Below are 21,199 nucleotides of genomic sequence, written 5' to 3' on the forward strand. Positions count from 1 at the left end.
ACATCTGATGCTGCGTTTGAGCGAGAGGGTTTAAAAAATGACTAAATATAAGCTTGCAAATAGTTTTTTCGCTTCAGATGGCAAGGGGTTGCACTTAGGCAAAGCTGTTACGGAGGTGTCTGTGCAGTGCAAATAGCAGTCCTGAAGGTTTGTGTCTTGGGTCGTTATGTCATTCTTTGGTATGTTAGAGAATAGTCCTTTGCTGCTGAAATAAAGTGTGGCAGCATTTGCTCTGCCAACCCATCCTAAGGAATGATATGTGTGTTTCAGAGGGTCAGCTCACCAGCGATAATAACAGAAGTAGAAAACAAGCAAACAGCAGCAAAATAATTCGATCACTCATGTTGCTGAGTTACATTTTTCTTAAGTTTTGTCTCATTGGAAGGTGCCCTGTTGCTACCTCATGGGTCTTTACTGCTACTTCTAGTCGGTGGGAGCAATGTGTATTGTATGAGAATGCATATTGCCAGCTTAACGTGCAATATGAACAATTTGCTATTAAATTGCATGCTATACTCTGATATTCATGGCATTTTATTTAGAAAATATTGTATCCCCACCCACTGTTCAGTGTTTTCCATACCTGCCAGCACTTCTTTTCTTTGACTTGACAAGTTTGATAATTTTGTGTCTGCTTGTTTATGTGAGGATATTGTGAATTATCTGATAACAGAGTAATACACAAGTCTGTAAACATTCCATGCAAATCACTGTGAAGAACATTTCATCTAAAAGCATCACCAAAAGGTATTTTGCAGTACAGCCAAGGAGTTTCAAATGTTATTTGGCTTAGCTGCATCCCTTCAGGAGTTTTACCGCTGGTTTCTTTTAGGGAAATATAGGTTATTTAAGAAGAAACTTCTAAAACGTTTTTTCTTAATTTTGATTTTGGATTTCAGTGTTGTGAAATCACTGCTTTTAACAGTGCCATTGGATTGGCTATCTCATAGGCCTGGTTTGTAGCCCTTTAGGAGTCTTTGTGAGTCCATTGGTTTTATTGATGTGTAGATTTAATTCCTTCAAGCTCACTAAGACTCCAAGCCCAGTATTGCTTTGGTTTGGCCTTGTTTGGTTGGGTTTGGTTTGGTTTGTTTTTTTTCCTTAAGAGATCCCCATCCATTTCTTGAGTACAAATGTACAACAAATGACAAAATTCCAGTTTATTTTAAACAGGACATAATTTCTGCCTTTACGTGGCTTTCTCAGCTAATGCTTGAATTTATTTGTGGCAGTTTCTGCACACTGATGGAGGCCTAAAAGGCATAGCTCTAATGTTTAACTTTTAACACAAAAAAAAGGCTGAAATCTGTTGTGGGTTGAGGTTTATCTTTGCCAAAATACTGGCAGCCAAAAGAATTTACAAAAAAAAAAAAAAGGCAGAGAGCTTTCCACAAACAGTCTAGCCTTTGTTTGTCTTTTGGACACAGAAAGCAAGAGTAACCAGGCAAGAAGCATAATTCAAAAAATGGTATTCGGGACCTCCTACAAGAGCAGAAAAGGGATAGTTTTGTAGATTTGTTTATCCTCTGACCTGCTGCCTCTCTAAGCAGGTTTTAATCAAGGGGAGCCTTTGAAGGTGGTTACTGCTGGTAAAGATGAAGTGAAACTTCCCGTTGTCTCAGCCAGGGAGTTTCCCTGGGTTGGAAGTGGTTCCCTTCAGTTTGGCTGGACAACCAGCTCCAGGTCAGGCAATACCTCCCATTTCCATCCTCCCAGACCAATACAAGACCTTCTAGATGTCAGGAAAATAGCAACCACCACCTTCTCTCCCCAAACATTAATTTAAAATGTCACGGGAATCTAAAACCATGCAGAACCTGCATAACAATCTTGCAAAATACTCTTGGTCTCCAGACCATTAAGCTCGGTAACAGGAGACACTGAAACTCTCCCAGAAGCTGGTGTTGTCAAGTGTGAGTAGTGAAGGCTTACAACAGTTATCTTCACGGTCTGTACAAAAAAACCCAACCCAGCACTGAAGGCCTGACACCAGTCCATCTTGCATTAAATTAATTTTTAATGGTAGGGGTGGATATGGGGAGTTAAAACAAGCCAAAAATCACAGCTGGGAGCTGGCAGCAGCAGTTCAGACTTGGCCAGAAATTGTTTGGTGGACACGCATGTTAAGTATTGAGATCTCTACACTTTATGAGAAAGAGACTGTGTTTGTGTGAAATATCCCACTCAGCAAGTTGGTGCTGGGATGCTGGGGATGGACTGGAGGAGCTGGGCTCACTGGGGATGGAAGGACCAGGCAGCCCATGGGGAGGTAGCAGGGGTAGGAGGAAGGCTGTGGGAAGAGTATTTTTGCTTTCTTCTTCAGATGCAGAACTAAAACTCAGGTTTGGACTGAATGATAACATGGCGATAAAGATGCAAATATCTTGAAGGCCTCCAGGGGCGTGACTTTTTGACACTTTGTTCCAAGTATGAAATGTCCAGGCTCCCAAGTCAGAAGTCCTGGGCAATAGGGAAGTTTTGATGGGTGAATCCCATCACTCAGGTGTCTTCTGAAGGTCACATGGAGTCTCTGCCTGGATCCCCCAGCAAGAAGAGAGGGTCATACTGTATTCCTCTTCTCAAAAATGGAGTGTGGCCAGCACTTTCCTTTTGCAGTTGAGCCAGCAGACAGTTGTGCAGTCCTTTTAAGCACCAACACACTCGGTAAAAACTCATGTAAAAGTGACAGTCCAGGTTTATTTCCTTCTGCTTCCTGTGAGGAATACCCTTACTATGAGTCTGTTCCCTGGGGTGGCTTTCTAGGCATAGAAGAGATTTGTGACAAAGTGAACATGACCTTACCTGTATACACAATTTCCTGGTAGGACGTAGTTCTTCAGAGGGAAAACAACATCTTCATTGGATAGTATAAATGTTTTTGTGAGTCAGTTTACACGTTTACATTGGCCAAAGCAGCCCTCTGCACATTTCTGTTTGCTTGTTTTATCTGATCAAAAATACCTGCAAGACCAGTGACAAGGAATAAATTTGCTGTGCTCCCAGGACAATCCCTTCTCTGTATATAGGGGCTGACTGTGTCTGTCGACTCCAGCAATCCTTTCTGCAGCTTCAGAGCGGGTGGAAAGGTTGGGATGATGGATTTTAACTGAGTTTCAGCAGTTTCCAGGAACCAGTCCTCACAAAGGATTTTCCTAAGAGGGTTGAGAATGGATTCAGGCCTGGGATTCTCTGTCTCTCTGCTGTTGTTTCCTATTTGTTGTAGTAATCTGTGTCCATATATTTTACCGATATGCCAAGCACAGTTATTATAACCAAGGTGTAGTATTCACACACCTCATTAGCCCAAGTGAGACTCTTTATCTCACCACTCTTCAAGACTGCACAGGTGAATGACATTAAATGTAAAGAACTTCATCTCAGCTTGTGTCTTGTTTGGGGAAAAAAACAGTGGTTGCACAGTGATTAGAGCTTGTGTCGTCCTCTGTTTTAGTGTGTAGAACACAGTATTTCTGATTCTTCAGAAAATAACATGAGAAGCGGTACATGTAATTTGCAGGACCAAACTCTTCATTTAAGTGAGGACTAGTGGTGATCTTCAGGTTAATAATTCATTATACAAAAGCATATCCCCTTTTGCATCACTCTGGGAGTATGGCAGTTGATTTGTACATTTGATCATTTGTTGTGTTTATCTGTCGGCTTCCCATGGGAGAAGCCTGATGGCTTTCAGAGCATCACTCCTTATTACCCAGTGGGCGAAACTATATGAGTTCAAACTCTAAAGCAGAGATAAATTGAAGAAACATATTAATTATATGTAGGATTTTTAAGGATATACAGAGCATAAGCACTTGGGTTCTGAGACAGCATAAATCCATCTGTTAGACAAAACTAAATCAGTTCCTTGTAACTTCTCTGCCCCTTGGTGTGGATCAAGGTTGGATATAATCCTGACGTGACATAGTTATGCAGGTGGATGAGTCTCTATTTTGCTCTTTTCACTGTTTTGCCACGTGGGTTTCACTGACCCTCTGAACTTCAGCAGGATGCAGCACGTTCTCATTAAATTTGCAGTGTGCACCATGAGTGCCCTTCTCAGATGGTCCCTCTGCCAGGGCAGGTGGGCTACAGGTGAGCTCAGCACCTTGTGAACTGGTGTGTGCTGTGGCACAGTCACAACCAAGCTGTGCATTCTTCATTCTTTCCTTATTTTACTGGAAAACACCAAACTATTGCAGAGGTGTCAGTATAAATCACATCTGCAATTCACCTCTACTCCAGAGTGCCTGAAGACGTATCTAAAAGAATGGTCATCACTGCTCAGCAGCTCAAAACCAAAAGTTACTTTTCTATGTGAAGAGATCAGCAATTAGCAAATAGTAAACAAAAGAGGACACCCATGTCCACACTGTGTATATTGGAGCTGGCTGGGGATTTCTCTTCAGAATCCATTTTCAGAAAAGCATATGACTTCAAAAAAATCAGTAGGACTAAATATTTTTTGTTTTCAGATAAGTATTTCTTTCCATTTTTTTTGTGAGGTGCCTGAATCAGTCATCACCTTGTCTTCCACAAGGAATTGCTTCAGCCTCTGCGAACATCAGTTATTGTGCAACTTAGCTGAAATGGATTACTTGATTTAAAAAACCCTGCATTGTTATTGTTCTTCTACAAAATTAGTAAGTATGGAAGTATCACAATACTTTCACAGACTGGAAATTTGTAAGAAACTTTTACATTGGTGGATGAGCTCAATAAGACAGGATAGAGTATGGAAAAGAAATTGGACTTTTTCTGAAAAACTTCTTTGCTTGTTCTCCCTAAATCTTGACTTGATGGGATAGTAACAAGAAAGAGTAAGAAAAATGGCTACTCGTAGCCATGATTATGGACGGATAACACCAATACAAAAATGGCCATTACTCAGAAAAATCGCAGGCTGAATTTTCTCATTGAGGGAACTTTCCTTTTAGGAAACGGTTTCCTTTGAAATGACAGCAGAAAGGCATTTCACAGGAGTTTTTCATCAGCATTAGCAGTGGAAAGGCAGGAAGTGGAAAGGTGTTGCTCCTACCTTGAACCATTTCATTCAGCTTTTTTCTGGAGCTTTTCTTTTTGAAGAAATCAAAATCATAGAGGGCAACCAATGCTGTGCTGCTCCCCCCCATATCCTCCAGCCAGGAGTAATAATGAGAATCAGACCAGAACCAACAGGTTTAATAACAAAAGGTGGGAATATGGCTTGGGTTAAAACCAGCATAAAACCGGTATTAAAACTGACTCTCCATATATCTGTCATCTCTTCTTTCATCCTCCTTTTCCATCTTGGCCGTTACAATTTGATCTTGTAAGAAAGTCTCCGTAAGCAGATGTTGTGTTCAAAGAAAGCTCGATTGCTGTGCGGGGCCTTGGTGGGGCTCCTCTCCAGAGGACATGGTGCTTGTTCTACTTCTTCGACACAGATGTTGTCTCTTCAAGGCTTTTAGGCAAGCTGTAATGAAAATATGATGGAAATGGTATAAAAATGCGAAATATGGCTAGTTAATAGGTGAATGAAAATAAGTGGCGGAGAAATGGGAGTATTACAATGTAGATCACTCCTCTACATTACATGTAGATTACATGTAGATCGCCTTTCTACATTCATTCAAGAAAGAAAAATATTGAAAATATTATTTATTTTTAGAGATGATAGGTTAATCTAAGTATTAATGGGGATATTCATTGCTCTCAGCTTGATTATAAAGATGAGCTTTAAGAGACAGGCATCCCAGCAGATTTAATAGGGACGGTTGGATGCCTCCATAGGCTCTCCCCATTGTAAATAGTTTTAGGGTCTCTGAGAAAACCACTGGAGAAACCTCACTGCATCACAGTAGAGGAAACCAAGGCATATCAGTCTACTTTTAAAATTCTCCCTCTTCTTCCTGCCATCAGTATCGTACACAAATAGAAAATGAATTTTAAAGATTTTGCTAAAACATTTGCAATGGAACAAATAGGAATTTTATTTCAAGCTCCCAGTAACATATGTTTCACTCTATAACCTTATCACAGAGTAGGTTGCCTTGGAAAAGACAGAGATTTATTCTGAAACATTTTTCTTTCATCTCTTTATAGTTCTGTTGATGATTTTAAATGTTTGTGCTATTGGTACTTATATACAGTAAACGACAAATGATATATTACAACAACAACTCCATGAAGCTGAACTGCCTTTTTTTTTAGTGAATTTACTGCCTTGAAAGGTAACAGATTGACAGTACTAGTGAATTAAATCCTCTCTTTATCCCCAGAACAAGCATAATATGGGCATTGCAAATATTTTCCAGACCTGTTAATCAGCCGTGACAGCTCAACGCTCATCCCCAGGGACCTGCTGCTCCCCGCGCTTCTCTTTTTCCTAAAACTTCCTCCTCTAGGGATTTTACAGAATACATCCATTTCAAGAACAAATGGGTGGTGGTACATCTCACGAGCTTCTCTTTTCTGTGTTAAACAATAATTATCCACTTTTTGTATTAGGAAGGTCATATGGGGACTATTGCGTGTTGGTGGTTAGGGTGTCTTGGAAGGTGGAACAGGAGCTGCTGAAATGCAGGTCAGAAAGAGTGACCTGCCAGCCGTGGCTGGGAGACTCTCCTTCACCTCTAAAAAGAAAGTGTTTTTTAAAAAATCTCAGCTTTTTAACTCCTAATATTGTCAGAAACCTCCGTGATAACAGGGCTGGGTTCTCTCAGCTGTATTTACTCCATTGCTCTCAGTGGAGTTAAACTGATTTACATGCATCACCCCATGGGAACCACAGGTTTCCAATATAGCTCAGACCTCACGGGAGCTCAGGGCCAATTTATAGCCAGCCCAGTAATTTATTTTGCACAAGGCTTGCTCCATTCATTAATCTCAACCAGATATTTTGAAAGTTCCATGGTTTCATCTTTTGAGATGCGTAAAAATAAATTCATTACTGATTTTTTTCTGAAGAAAATGGTGTAAAGGGAATATCAGGTGTTGAGTAAAACCAGAAACACATTCTTTCAGCTCTTACAAATAATGGTTCTCGTATAAATTCAACGTTTGTGAAGGGATCTCATCTAATTCACCTACCTATGAAAACCCAGTAATAAAAAATCAATAGAATAATATTTGTTATAGATCAGTAACACTTAAGAGGGAATCAATATTCTAGAATAGGTTTTATTTTGTGCATTTTTAATATTTTTTTTTTACTAAGGTGGGCATGCATTCTAAATATCACATACGTTGGAATCATAACTCTACATTGGCTCTCTGGGCAAAAGATAATGGGCTGCTCTTAAATAATTGTGTTGCCGTCTCACACCATACACAGACCTCTCTCAGGCTATTTTTCAAATGTTTCCTTTCTTTTGACCCAACTTCTCTGCTATCATCCATTTCAACAAGCATGGACATTTTTATGACCTCATTTTGGATTAGCTGTTCGTAGATACTTTTTCTAAGGGACACTTCACCTTGAGTATAACAGCTCTTGGCTTCTAATATTCAGAAAATTCATATCTTGCCTACAAACTGTTATTCCTATTGTTCCCTTCCACTGTTGATTTTTATCTTTTTAGTTTTACTGGCAATGTGAGATTTGCTGTTAACCACCCAACAATTCCACAATTGCTGCTTCTGAAGGTTCATAGAAACAATACAAATGTAGCAAAGAAAATATTTGATTTTCTAGTTTTATTTTTTATCTTGGCTCAAACTGTTGCAGTGCGGGTACTTGAAATTAGTAATCTGTCACAGCAAATCTCATACAAGCATTATAGTATCTATTTATATAAAACCAAGACAAACATTTTTGCTTTATTAGGGACTTTAATCACATTTACCTGTTTGGATTTTAGAGCATCGGTGTCACATAGTAGGTTTTACACAGCTGACTGCCTGTTAATTGAATACTCTAATTCAGTCTCTAATTTTACCTTTTAATGGTTGAAAGCCCATTAAAGCAGCTATTTCTCTAATAGCTGTGCAGAAAAGGTGGTGTTTGTTGTTGTTTCATCCTGACTGATACTTCTCCTCATCCTCCGGCTGAGCGGTTTGATGGGGCTGCCCAGGCCCTTTCTGATCGAGTTCAGTGCCCGAGCAGCACAAAGCACTTTGTTGTCTCTTCATTGCATCAGAAAGACCCGCTCTGTGCACAATATCCACAACAAAACAATCCTCTCTTTCTTCTTAGCACATATCTCAGTCTAATATTATTTATTAGCCTTAAATAATGGTCTGCGCATCCCTTTTCAGCATTCAAAGTTAGGAAAATTTGGGCCAAACTCGCCTATCCAGGTGGGCAGAGTAGAGGAAGCTAAGTAAGTTCTCAAAAAACTGTTCTTTTTCAACCAGTTTGTAAAGAGCTTCATAAAACTCTGGACCAAGTTGAAGCAGACTAGATTACAGGACACTTTTCCTCTTCAGCTGTAACAAAAAAAAAGCAGATGTTTGCACCTGCCAAATTTGCTTTTGACTTCCATGCTGTGAACCTGTAATCACTGCAGTTAATGGCTTCTTGTTCAAGAGTTAACTCAGTAGGTAGTATTAAGGGACATGGAGCTTATGATTCATTTTGTTATACGCTTAGCAGAACTGACTAAATATCAATGGCAAAATTCTGACTAAATACCACTGGCTAAGTTACCAAGGTAGCTGATTTTATAACTCTATCTAAATGTGCTTTGCTCTTTTGTAGGCTCTCTAATGCATTATGAATTGCACATGTTTTTAATTATTCTAGAATATGTCAACTTACATAGTTGCTTGGCCTAAAGTCAAATGTAACAAATGCTTTGTTAAATAATTGGTCTAAGACTAGAGAACGAAGTCATCCATCATCAAGTCATGAGTTTTGTTTCCAATAAATTGTTTCAGTGCACTTTTCTTTGGTAATAAATCTTAAATCTGTGATATTCAATACCATTACACAACACTGAAATTACTATATGTGTTTAAATGTAGGCTAAATACCCATATGAAAACCAAGAGCTTACATAGACCTTTTACAGCATTTTCGAGTGTATAACAGACATAAAATATTTAAGACATAAGCCAACTACTGTTCAGCTGAAGGAGGAACTTCTGTTATTCCCCCAGTGCTCATTATCAAGTTTGCTGAACGTTCCTCAGAAGCAGCTGGTGCTGGGCAGCGCTCGACAAGATGAACAACACTCGGGCTTGTTGCATCACAAATAAGTCTCTCAAGTTCGGAGCGGGTCACAGAACACAAACGGGCTGTTTTGTGGTGCAGGAGCTGTTGCATTACTCATATTTTCATCCTTTGGATAAAAAAAACACGTTACTGCCCCTGAGTGAGGATCCTGGCCCTAGAGAGACAGGTGCTGGGGATGAACAAATGGGGAATGAGGCACAGTAGTGATGCAAGGAACACTCAGCAGTCGTTTGGGGAAGGCACGGTCCATTTCATAGCATGACTCGATAAATCCAAGAATCCAATTCCTACTATACTGCCCTTCACCTTTTGGAAGGTGAATTGATTAGTAAAGGGTTCGGTTTCACAAGCTCACAGAGACATGGGAGTCCAAGTGGTTCAATAAGTCAAACAATAAAAGGAAATATCTTTGGATATGTTACGGCTTTCTTTAGGTTTTAAGATCTATGTGAGCCAAAATGGTACCAAAAGACAGTGATTTTTTGCCTATTTTTGTTAAAATTATTGAGAATTTTCCTGATTTTATAAGATTTTCAGATGAAATATGAAGACCATTTTATCACAAGTTTCTCTGAGACTGTCTTGCCAAAACTGAGTCCAGGTTTAGCTGGACAAATCTCGGCGTTTTGTCCTAAGATAGCAGTGTGGATCCATGTTCTGTTGCCGCAAATCCAACTAGCGGTGCTACCAAGATACAACTCCAGAGAAATACGTGCCCATCAGCTCCATGGGCAAGTGTACAGACAGTTTCAAGCCTTTCATGAGATTTGCTATTATTTTGTAAGGTGAAGACAACACACATTAATACACGGTATCTGATCCATTAACACAAGATCCAATGGCACATCAAGGGCAGTGAGTAAAAGCGTTGGCCACTCAAAAAGACTCGTCAGGAGTTTCTGGAATACCTGTGGCGTTTCAGCAATGCTTACAAATTGCAAATGTCATTTTGTGAAAGACTGCAAATAATTTAAAATGGGTAAATATACTGCTTGTAAATGGGCTTGTTGAGAACTTTGATCAAAGACAGAAAGGAATTCTTCTAAAAACCTACTGTTAACAGTAGGTAAAAAGTTAATGAGAAACATGTAAATAATTAATTCTTTCTCCGGAGCCAGAAAAGATGTGTTGTTGCTACTAATGGACTCACAATATAGGTTATTTTGTCTTTTCTGGAGTAAGCACTGAATTACTTGAACTCTATACAAAAGAAAACAATTTATTACACCAATAACTCTATTAGTGTTTATATTCCAAATAAAGAATATTTTCCTGGATTAACTAAAGCAACTTGCCTTGATGATATACACAGGATGGCAAAGCTAAATTGACAGTTCCAAATAAACAGCACACTTCAAATAAACAAAATTGTTGAAGGAAAATATGCAAGAAAAAAGTCTGGCACTTGGTATTTGAAAGGAAGCAATTGCAAAGCGTACAGAACTATTTAAGATGATCCAATTGTAATACTGCATTAATACATGTCTTTCCTCCATGTGATGTTCTTTGAAGCAAGACCCTGACTTGACTTACACATAGAGAGTGTGCAGAGTCAACACAGCTTGAAGGTAATTCAGGTCAAAAAAACTTACAGGATCCCAGGTGTTCAGATGTGTCTGTTACACAACTGAAGGGAAAAATAGGCTCTCCCTACGTTATTTGATAAATATTTTGGAAATACTACAATAATCTCTTGTTTGCCATTATATTAGGTAATGTGATTACTCTCAGTTGTCCTCTTGAAAATGATTCCTACATAGTTCTGCTGAACTTCTAAATTTCATGCCAGCTTGCTGGGTACATTGTCTGCATAGTATTAAAAACTGTGCTGAGGCAGATAGATCTCAGGGACAATAGAGATACCTTGACATAAACCAGTGGATAGCTCAGGGATAGGTAACAGGGGTTTTTTTAAAAAAAAGGCGTAAAAAATTGTCTTCCAGGTTCTTTCTGTACGAGATAGATAATCAAATCCTGGTATGGCTTCAGTCATGTGTGACAGACACCGATAATATTTAATCATAATAAATGCACAAGATATACTGTTGCTTCTGCGGCTGTTGGAGAAAATGCACCTTGGCTATCTGATGCTATTAATTTTCATTTATATGTAAATATAAGTGAATAGATTAAAAGGAAGGATACTTTTTTGTGGGAGAGGGAAAGTAGGTTTCTGAGGCTAGGGATTTACCACCATTCAGCTGTAAAAAAAAAAAAAAATACATTAATATTAATCTAATCTAATAGCCACCTGGAAAAAAAAACCCCTTAAATATTCCCAGTAAGTCTTTTCAGCTGTGGTTGCACTGATTTTTATGTGAGAAAGCCCTGGCTAGGCCCCTGCAGGGATACCTGTGCCAATACCATTCTAGGACCTGGCTGAAGCTGGTACCTGTCCTTATTCTTGCATTAATGACTGTTACCCTGGTCTCCATGTATAACAAAGTGGCCAAGTTCTTCATCCAGCCTGACGATCCTCACCCAGCAGCGGTTCATGGCATGTGGCACTGTCATCTTTACAGCGCGGGTAGGAGGTCACATCTCCTCTGGACATTTCTTCCCAAAAGGAAAAGCATTTTAAATTTCAGTAGCACCTACTAGGAGCACAAGATTTAATGACTTCATCCCGTTTTTTTTCCTTTTATCCTATAGGAGTCTGAAATAGCTAAAGGCATTAACAGTTTTCATAACTTTGTAAAAACTCAAAGGGCTGGTGGAATGAGGGGTCTTGCGTAACTCCAGTGATTCTTCCTCTGCAGAAGGAAGAAATCTCATTGTTTTTTCTCGTGAGGGTTCTGACTCATCTTGATTTAAGGGACAGTAAGAGATTGTCTCCCCGCATCAATGTACGCATGTTTTAGCCCTGTTTCTGACTCCTCTGAAAGCTGTTTCCTGCTGATCCAATTGTTAGCAAGTCTCTGGTCATTTGGGCAGGGAGGGGGTGGAGGGGGACAAAAATGCCGAATGCAATACCAGCTACATCATCCTTGTTTGTGCCTCAGGCTATAGAAAATGATGTGCCTTAACCACGTTAGCTGACTACATAGGCTTGTGACTTTCCAGCTGTTTCTTGCAGAATATCACCTATGCATCACAGACACCCCACATGGTTACTGGAAATGATTTGTATCAGGAATAAGCTTGGAAGGAGGCTACAGTAAGTCTAATACCCCCCAACAGCAAGAAATTCTGCAGCGGTTGTACTTAGTGCAGGAGTAATTTCTGGCTCTTTGTCACACGCTGTTCCCCACATCTGCCCATGGCAGGTGTCTCAACCTGGCAGCGGACGTTGCTATTTCTGGGTTTGTGCTTTGCAGGTTGATGTGTGCAACCGCATGTGACCTTAGCAACAGAAAGAACAAATAATATCAATCCCAAGGGAAATTAAATTAATACATCTTTTACGGGGCACAGCTGCTGTACTGGTGCTGCTACCTGCACAGAAAGGCTATGAAAAATATTCTCCGCTTCCCTGCCTAGATACATCCATGCAAGGCAGTTGGTTTTGTATCCTGTATCTACATAGAAAGCAGCCTAGAAAAGCATCAGTCAACATTAATAATAAAAAACTATGAAGAATTACATGATGAGGGCTTACCAGGCATGTTCTGGTATGTACAAAGAAGCCGTGTCTGGGAGTTGCACACACTCTCGTCTCCGTACATCTGTGTTCGCTGTGTTAACTGGTGCCCAGTAGATGGTGGTGTTATTTCAACTACTTTGCTCTGGGAAGCAGCCAGGCTGCGCGGAACAGCTCTGGGAAAAGTTGCTTTAGGATTTTGCAGCTCCTAGAATTGCACTTACAGGTTATTTCCTGCATCATCTTGATACTTCTTCTTGTAGAAATAAATGTTGCTGATAGATATATATTTAATTTAACATTTTTACAATTGTCTCATTGAAAATACTGGTGACAGGAGGAAGTGCCCTGTCTCGCAAGCAGGAATAAATATTTTGGTGAAGAATCTTTTTTCCAGAAATCTCAGTCTGCTGCAGTGTCGCTCCAGTCTTGGTCTGGTAGTGTAATTACCTCCTTCCAGGATTTCCAGTGTTCTCTGAAGCTTACATGGGATAGATAACCTAATTACTCATGCTATTTACCAGCAATACCTTATTCCTTTCTTTTAACATTTTTACTCTTCTCTGTTCCTGTCCCCTCTTGAGCAGATACTTCATTAGATTTGCTGATACTCTTCCATCTCTCTTTTGTGGTCTGTATTGCATCCTTTTCCTTCTCAAGCTATTGGCCACCCCTAGGAATGCAGCAGCTCAGCTCCTGCCCGTTTGGCTGTCACGCAGTAAGATCCCACGAAGGAGCAGTAAACCCCATCACAGATTTGATGGTGTTTCTGGATGGGAGCTAGAGGGGGAAACAGCATTTTTAGCATGGAGTCTCTCTCTACAAACTCTAAATAAAGTTGTACTTAATCTTTTTCTTAATTGAACAATTGTGATGGCCATTGCAGTGTGATGCGGTCATTCACCAGCTGGAAATGATCATCCAAAGGCAGTTTGAGAAATCTGTTTGTTTGATTGATGATATTCAGTCAATTACTGTCTGAGACAATACCTGGAGACTCGCTTATATTTGAGTACAACACATTTCAGTGCATACTTCTGAGTTGCGCCAGGTATTGAGTTAGCTGGTGTGTATCTTCATGAATACTTTATACAAACTCAAAGTCTGAAACATGATGCAAGCAATTTTTCTGATGCCAACAAAAGTGAAAATTTGTAATACTTGCTTAGGTCTGTGTTCCTCTATTATGATGCTAAGAAAGCAATCACTCATTATAAATATTATACAATAACTAGAAAATTTTAGGACCGAACCTGTTGATTAGATATGGCAAAACCGGAGAGGAGAGCGAGAGGAGAGGGAGAGGGGCTTTTGACGTGAGTGCCCTTAACCATCTATAGTAAAACAGAGTTCAATGCAGGCATAATACTGCTTTTTTTCCACTGTTTGATCATGAATTGAGCTGCTGCAGTTTTCACTTCGATAGCGCCCACCAGCCAGGCAAACCTATGGGATCTCGAGGAGCACAGAGATAGCCCTGGGTCAGCAGCTCACTTGCAATGTGCTTTGCTTGTGGCCACATGGAGAGGTTGGTGCATTTCCAGCCTCTGGCATTTCTGTCCCTAGTTGGAGCTCCCAGAAATCTCGGACTTCTGGGGCATCCAGAATGCAGATACAGCTGAAATCCATAGGCAGGACGGAACTTTCTGTTTCCAGCGTGTTTCCTCAAGCACCACAGACCGTATGTGATCAAGAATCGGTTGTTATGCAGCATTGTAGCCTGGGTTGCACTTATCCCGAGCAGCCAGCCATTCACATCCACTTAGCCACGCAGAGTAAGGTATAAAAATGGAAAACACATGAGAATGAGACTGCTTGAGAAGTACAGAATATATATTTTTTGTAATATAAGGCCATTTATATGTAAAACATCTGTGATCACAAAAGTGCCTTAAATACAATATTCAAATTTCAGCAATAAAAACCCCGTATCTGACAATGATAAATCAGCACATTAAAAACATGTCACTCCGAGACCAGATGCTCTTTGCGGGGGAAACAAGGTTTGTAATGTGGAGTTAAAATAGTGGTGACACAAACAGGAACAGTCACGCACAGCTGGTCTGTGTCCCCAGCAGCGCCAGGATGAGCTGAGGAGGTGCCGAAACGCTTCACGCTGCAGCGTGTTGTTATGGACACAATGACTTCTTCGCTGGGGCTGCCAGGATTGTGTGTTTACAGGGTCAGAGCCCATACTGTGCCTAAAGTGATGGGAGCTACTTGCTGGTCAAGTGGTAAATTCCATTTAATTGGCTCTAATAGGAATATTCTAGCTATTTATTATATTTCTTCTTTGTGTTCCAGGACCCAAATCACTTTGCTTCCAAATTGTCTTAAATAATAAACTAAACAAGTCTTACCTAATTACCTTGGGGTACCCCAGTATGAAAATAGCCTTTGGATGACACATGTCCCTGGTCTTTTGGATGACCTTCCACTGCACTTGATTTCTGCATGGATGATCAGAAAGCAGCTTTTCCTGTAATCCAAGGGAAAAGAAACTAAGCAGGTCTCTGAAAGTGAAAAGCATAAGCAGTTCCTTTGCTTAGATAAAAATCACCCAAACTAAAATCATCCACTAAAGAGAGTGGAATTAGTGCCCACCATACAGCCACAAGCTCAGCTGGAAATGAACTTTTGATGCCTATACAGAAACTGGGAAATTTAACTCATAAAATGCAAAGAACAGGGTCACAAGCTTAACTTTTATGGGAATTAGACCTTTAAATATCTGGCCTGTGCTTGATTAGAGCAGTGGGCTGAAGTGCAAGAGATTTTCTAGTATTTTAGTATTCTCTCTTTTCAAGTTCTTTTTTTTTTTCTTCATTTAAATCTATTTCTTAAGCAATAAGATGGAGATGTTGGAAACCAACTATGCCATCAAGCAGTCTGAGTCACAGAAGACTTAAACATGTAATAGAGTGTGCAATTTAACAGGGTTATCACAAAGTAAAAGTTAAGGCTCTACTAAATTCTCACCTTTCCTTTGTTAAGTATTTGTAATTATCAGTATTTTAATGGCAATATTTAACAGCCACAGAAATATGGGGTCTCTTAATATCTGCCACAACAGAGTTCTCAATTATCGTAATTCTGTCCTTAATTTCTGTCATCGTAATTATCCTTCATTACAGCAACATTCTTAAATCTGACTCATCAAAGAAAAATTTTTCCTTGTTTCATTTGATTTGCAGCTCAAACTGGGATTTAACCTCTCAAACAAGTCATTTCACCCTATAGTTTCAATGAACAAAAAATCCCACATAGAACAGTTGCTGTATCAGTGCGGAGGACACACAATACTTTTTTCAAAACTTAAAGCCAAAGGTTGAGTGTTTATACAATCCTTATAATAACAGTACATTGTAGAAATATGTATATTTGCAACAGTCACATCACTGCGTGGTTGACCTTCAGAAAACCTAGCATGTTACAGAAAAAGGGTTCGTAGTAGATAACAACCTTCTTTCTGATAATTCACCTGTCTTAGAAAGAGCGATCCATTTGATATGCTATTAATTACATTAAAAAATACCGAGATACCAATAAGCTACAGGTCTTAATTTATTTAAACTGCTTATATGCAATTCACTTTTAAAGTGCCCCAGTGTTTGCACTTGAAAAATGTGATGAGCCTACAAAAAATTTAGATGTTCTCGGTGTCAGATCTTCTAACCTCCATTGGCTCTGACCTTACTTTGATGGCAAAACCAGGATAGAGTTGTCATCCTCAAAAAATGGCTTTCAAACCCACCGAAGAAGGGTCACGGCAGTGGGCGGTGTGCTGCTGCAGTGGGTTATTCCTGCACTTAGTGAAGTCAGTGAGGATTTTATTGCTGATTTTGTGGAAACACACTCCAACCCTACATCTTTTTGTCAGTATGCTTTCAAAGCCCCTTCAGCAGTGCTTCGTCCAACTCAATAACTCAGTTTTAAAAATTCAGACCAGAAAGACTACAAAACGAATACATGTGTAACAAGTAGGGCATGATTATCATGGTTTAACCCCAGCTGGCAACTAGGACCACACAGCCACTTGCTCATCTCCTCCCCTCCAAGTAGGATGGGGGAGTGAATCAAAACAGGGGAAGGAAAAAAAAACAGCCTCAGGGATTGAGATAAGAACAGTTTAATAGAACAGCAAAGGAAGATAAAATAATAATGGAATGTACAAAACAAGTGATGCATAATGTAACTGCTTGCTGCCTTTGACATCAATAGCCTGTGGTTCCTGAGTGGCAGCATTTGCCCCCCGGCCAACGCCAGATTTTATACTGAGCTTGACATCACATGGTATGGAATATACCTTTGGCCATTGTGGGTCAGCTGTCCTGGCTTTGCCATCTCCCAGCTTCTTGTGCACCTGCAGCCTCTTGGCTGAAAAGTCCTTGAGTTGGTATAAACATTGCTTGGCAAGAACCAAAACATCAGTGTGTTATCAACATTCTTCTGGTACTACATACAAAACCCAGCACTCTACCCGCTACTAGGAAGAAAATTAACTATACCCCAGCCAAAACCAGCACTGTGACAAAGGGTTAGGTACTTTGCTTCAAATACTTCTGCATTATTTCCTCTCTTAAGTCTGTGTGGCAGCCTCAGGCTAGAAAGTTTCTAAATTAAGACTAGAATACAAGACATACTACATTATAAAGCTTTAATATAAAAAAATAACTGCCAATCTCACTGTCATCTTCCGTCATTGCCCTGTGGGAGGCTGTGTGGTGGAAGGGGATGTGTGGTATAAAGGGATGAAGCAAGCCCTGGTCACCAGCTGAGCCTCTGAGTGGCTGTGTCATTTTGGACCAGTCACTTGACTTTCTTAAGACAACTGGAGAATCGGAGGTAACATATAGTCAGAGTGAAAACTGGACATTGCTTATAGCAGTATTTTCTAGAAAAGTAAATTACAAAACCAGAATTTTGTAATAGCAGTTCTGTTCAGTGCTGTAATGCATGTGGTACATGCAAACAGTGATTCTGTATGTACACAGTACAATATAAAGATGTATAAATGTATGCTTTCAGGTTTTGGCTGTGTGTTATACACTAGAGATCTTCTTGTAAGATGTACAGCTGATAAAAGTGCAGTCCATATGCAATTGCTAATTAATCTAACACCTTCTCGTTACATTTTTTAAAGTTTTAATGTAGCTGGTTATTGGGCAAAATGCAGGATTTACATAAAGGCTGCAGTTAGCTCATTGGAAGGGGCTTGAGCTGTCTTCTGTAACACTGAGGTCTTGCACACAGGAGTGCAATAGGCTTGGAAGCCTGGGGTTTTTCTCTCCTGTATGGTAGCTCTCATTAATCTGGTGTTGACTGCACAGTCTCCCCAGGAGGGGATAGAGTCATTTGCGTTAGACCACAGCTAATGTGCTGGTCAGGTCATTAAGGCTCTGCTGAGAGGTCCCAACTGGGACATGTAAGTGCTTTCAGCCTGAAGTGGGGACTAAAATGATTTCTTCGCATTTCCTTGGCGAAAGTGGAGGCCTTTGGGCACTTTGTGCGTGTTCTTGCGTTAATGTGGCTGATATCCTCCAGAGCCAAGCTCTGTGTACCACCTCTGAGCAGGCTCAGGAGCCCTTGGAAATACATTTCTCTTCATTCTCATGTCCAGCCATCTTACTTGGCCCTGGCTGACCTGATGTGTTCTTGATGATCATCCTGCTTCACGCAGGCTGGAGTAGATAACCTTCAGATATTCCTTCAACCAGCATATCTAGGCTGCACTGGTCTTTCCTGCTCAGTAGTGCAAAACCAGTTTAGCTTTGATGGAATCATCTCTGAGTGTGGGCAGCAGCTGGATTGTAGGTGTCTCATTAACCTTTTTAAGAGGCTGTCTTGGGGACGTGGAGATCCTCAGCAGTTCTCTTCAATTTGCATTTGCCCATGAACTCTTCCAGTTGTTCAAGTCTGGATCCAGGTCTTAGTCCTACCTCCTCTCTAATTGCTTTTCATCCAAAACCTGCAACTGTTGTAAAAGGGAGATGGTGGAACATGTTTATAAAAAGAATTGTGGATACTATAAAAGATATTTTCAATGTAAGATGATAGTTGACTTTTAATAAACTTTTCTGTCTCAACTGTTGCTGAGCTGCTGCCAATGCAAGAGTAGCAGCTTGAGAGCGGTTTTGTTTTCCTTTTCAGTAAAACTCCTTCAGTTGTCACAAATGCAGCAGCAGGATAATATTAGCACTGAGATCTACCTTTATCAGATAAATATGATTTCATTTTCAGTCTACATGTAGTCTCTATGTTGCTAGTCCATTCATAATTATGTAAATATTTGTTTTAAACATCAAGTGCAGTCAGAGTGACTGACGATAACTGAAATAATGAATGAAGATGCCAGTAATACCATGTGCATGTGCATAACACCAGAGAAAAAGTAATTACAAGGAATGGCTTAAATACTCCTACTGTAGTGGGAAAGCGGTGCCCTGGTATTATACTGCAATCTAAAGCAAAGATTTGTATCTTTATTCCCTGATGGCATTTTGAGAACCAGCCCCCATACAAGCTGGTGATCCTTAACTTAATACTGTTAAGAACTGTCAAGATTAAAGTAAATTTATGCACATGAAAGGGTGACCAAATGTATGTACTTGAATTTACAGCCTTGTTTTCGTGCAGTTCCAGTGTAACTGCACCTTCTACCCATAAAGTTAAGCAAGATCACAACTCGACTATTGCCCATTTAAAATCTTCAGAAACTATTAGCTGCCTTAGATAATGAGATGAGGAAATGTCATTTGCATGTAAGTGGCCTTTGGACCAGCTTTGTGCTGGAACTCTTGCTATGTAGAAGAATATTTAATTTTAAATAATCTTAGTGATATAAGATAAAATATTCCATCTGAATATAAGGAGAAGCTTCTTTTCTTTGAGGTGCCAGAGCCTGGAACAGGCTGCCCAGAGGGGCTGTGGAGTCTCCTTCTCTGGAGACATTCAAACCCACCTGGACACCTTCCTGTGTGATCTGCTTTGGTGACCCTCCTTTAGCAGGTGGGTTGGACTGGATGATCTCCAGAGGTCCCTTCAACCCCAACCAGTCTGTGATTAGTGCTTTAAAATATTTACTGAATATACTTTCACTTGCACAATGTTACCTGTTACACTTCAGCTTGGATTGCTGATGATGACATGTTGAAAATCAGTGTCGATCAAGTGAAACAGCAGAAAGTAGTGTCCCAAGCTGAAGTACATCTATAAACAAGTTATATCTGTCCTGGTTGCATTCCTAGCCCTTGCAGGTATTGCCACACACTAATCTGGTTATGGACCATCTGCCATTCAGCACGTTCTACTCAACATCTTCAGTATGATGGAAGCAAAATCGTGTCCTTTGCTCAGCCTCTACTGGAGCTCGTTCAGTGGCTCGTGAGAGCTCATTGCCCCACATGGGGAGAGCATCTGAGCACTCGGAGTCTGCTGCATCAGAAAATGGTTGGTTACCTTTCAGAAGTCCTTCACAGCTGGAATTTCTGTTTCATCTGTTGAAACTGAATCAGCTCATTTAATCCAAGCAGTAATTCAAGCCCGTAGAAGAGCCAGGCAGGCAAATTCTACCGGAGAGTCGAAATGTGGCTGTGAGTGGAGACTTGACTCTGGGCTTGAGTTACCTTTGTGAAAACAGGTGCATATTTCAAACTCGGTGAGCACATATGGTATTTGTTGGCAATTAGACATCCCCTGACAAGGTTATTTATCTTCAGAGTCAAAAAATACAGTGTGATTGACCTTCGTCTAGGTAAAGAACAAATACATTGAAGTTACTTATTTAAAATTATTTACTTTATCATTCATAAAAGTCTAGTCAGGATGTCATTTACTCTAACAAAATAATATTAAAAGACCCATGGCAGGTAGGTAAAATGTAACAGCAAAAGCTCAAGAGATTTTCTCTGTATTTTGATTACATTAACTTGCCGGCCTCGTATAAAAACACTAAGGAGAGTGGAAAACATTAATCCTGTTCACTTTTCTGTTACCACAATACTGTTTTGCCTTTTGTTTCCTTAGTGTCTTGTTTCCTCTAGTGTCCAGTGTTCCTGACTTGGAGACTTCTGAAATAATTTGGTAACAAAATAGATCCTACTGTTAAATTTTTCTCCTTTCTCTGTGTTGGTATGCGCCAGACATTTCACTCTTCTCACAAGGAGTGAATAAATAGTCTTCGCAGGGCTTCTTTACTAAGTACAGTGAAAACATGTATTGTTTTTAAAGTCGTACTAAAACAGCATTTGGTTATGAGCATGTTCATTAGAATTTAACTAGTTGCATTTGCAATCTTCGAATCTTTTTCCCTTCTAATGAATCATATTTTTGTGTCCTCTATCTCATATTTCATATTGATAAGAAGTAGCTACACTATAATGCTAGCAATCAAATCTGTTTTTCATAGGCATGTTTTCAAATGAAGCTGTAATCAACACATTATTTTCAACTGATCTTTCTTTTGC

The sequence above is a fragment of the Streptopelia decaocto genome, assembly GCF_964273445.1.
Source record: "Streptopelia decaocto genome assembly, chromosome: 6".
NCBI lineage: Eukaryota > Metazoa > Chordata > Aves > Columbiformes > Columbidae > Streptopelia > Streptopelia decaocto.